Genomic DNA, 1,615 nt, shown 5'->3' on the forward strand with positions numbered 1-1,615 from the left:
CGTAAACATAAATGGCTGAAGTTTTGACAGGCGTCATTTGAAGGATCAAGCTCGACGAAAATGGTTCACATTAGTGAATAATAATGCCATCTCTTAGAATTTCCAGGTACTTATCAGACTGCCAAGTATATGGAATAACACATTCGAAAACCTCATAATTAATACTTACTTTTCCATCAAACATTCGCGCTACAAAAATTTTGGAGGACTGTTGACACGAAAAATTACGCAGCCTGTCAACTCCCGAACTGACAAGCCGAGAGTAATGTTATGCTCGATCGGTCACAGATGGCGACACGCGTGACTGTATAACCTTTGAAGAACACGAATACGTAATAAAATGACTATAAAACCTATATCAAAAATATTTTTGATCCACTCTAGAATGTGAATAAACTATTACTAGTTCCATAAACTTTAAGTTTACGACGTATTTACCTACAGTATGTGAGCATTCGCACGAACTAGGTCACTCGCCCAATATGGGAGATTTACCTTATCTGTATATCTATCTGCCTATCGTTATGTCTGTCTTTATGTATGTCTTTATGTCTGTGTGTATCGCTATCTGTCTATAAGCACGACACTTTTAAAAAAATTTAATATATTAGATTGGCTTTTTCTACAATCTTCTCCTGTACTAGGCTGAATGCCTAGTTCGTTAGTCAGACATTTTAAATAAAAATACTAAAAGTGAGCTCATTTTGAAATTTTTTTAGTACACATTTGTTCATGATATTTCATTTATAAAAAAACATTGAAAATACAACAAAATTTCGACACACGACACAAGCTAAACTAAAATAAATAGATAACATTTTTTCACCGAAGATAGAGCAAAAACGTTTTTGTTACTGCCCACTGGGCACAAAATTTGACGACGTCTTTAAGACATTGTTACGACATCCTTACGACAACTTTACGATATCCCATGTCCATGTCGTTAAGTCATCTTTACGATATCGTAAATGTGTCGTATGATCTGACGATGTCTTTACGATATCGTAAAGACACTGTAACGATATGGACATAGGATGTCGTAAAGTTGTCGTAAAGATGTCGTAACTGTGTCGTAAAGATGTCGTAAAGACGTCGCCAAATTTTGTGCCCAATGGCTGGTTTTTTTCACATTCTCATCAGAGAAGGTATTACATATTTGTAAGATTTGACGCCCCCTCCCCCAATTCTTATCAAATTTCCACGTTTTGAAACTCTGCCTTTTGAATATTTTCCACGCCATTTTTTCGAAATTGAAGAATTCTCCGTACGGTTATTCATAGTATTTAAAAAGTCAGATAATTTATCTAATGACTCTTTTCACGAAATAAAAAAATTATTAAAGTTATAGGATTTAGAAAATTCCAAAAAACACACGAAAACGAATCTTTTAAGCCAATTAACGGACGATATGAAAAAATGGTGCGAGAAGAAAAAGTTTGATTTCTAAATGCCCTAGAAGATTATCATAACAACTTTTTGCATTTTCTTAATAAATACAAAATAAAATTTTGAAAACATAAAAAAAAATGGAAAATCCAAAAGATAAATTTTTTCATGCAAGATTTTCAGAGTATTTTAAATATTCTCAAATCTAATAATTCGTTTAAAAACAAAA

The 1,615-nt window shown here is 32.8% G+C and overlaps 1 pseudogene; it reads left to right on the plus strand.

The window, feature by feature from the left end:
• The window catches only part of LOC117180026, a 16,055-nt pseudogene that overhangs the window by 1,761 nt on the left and 12,679 nt on the right, over positions 1-1,615 (plus strand).

Source organism: Belonocnema kinseyi, chromosome 1 (assembly GCF_010883055.1).
Source record: "Belonocnema kinseyi isolate 2016_QV_RU_SX_M_011 chromosome 1, B_treatae_v1, whole genome shotgun sequence".
Taxonomy (NCBI): Eukaryota; Metazoa; Arthropoda; class Insecta; order Hymenoptera; family Cynipidae; genus Belonocnema; species Belonocnema kinseyi.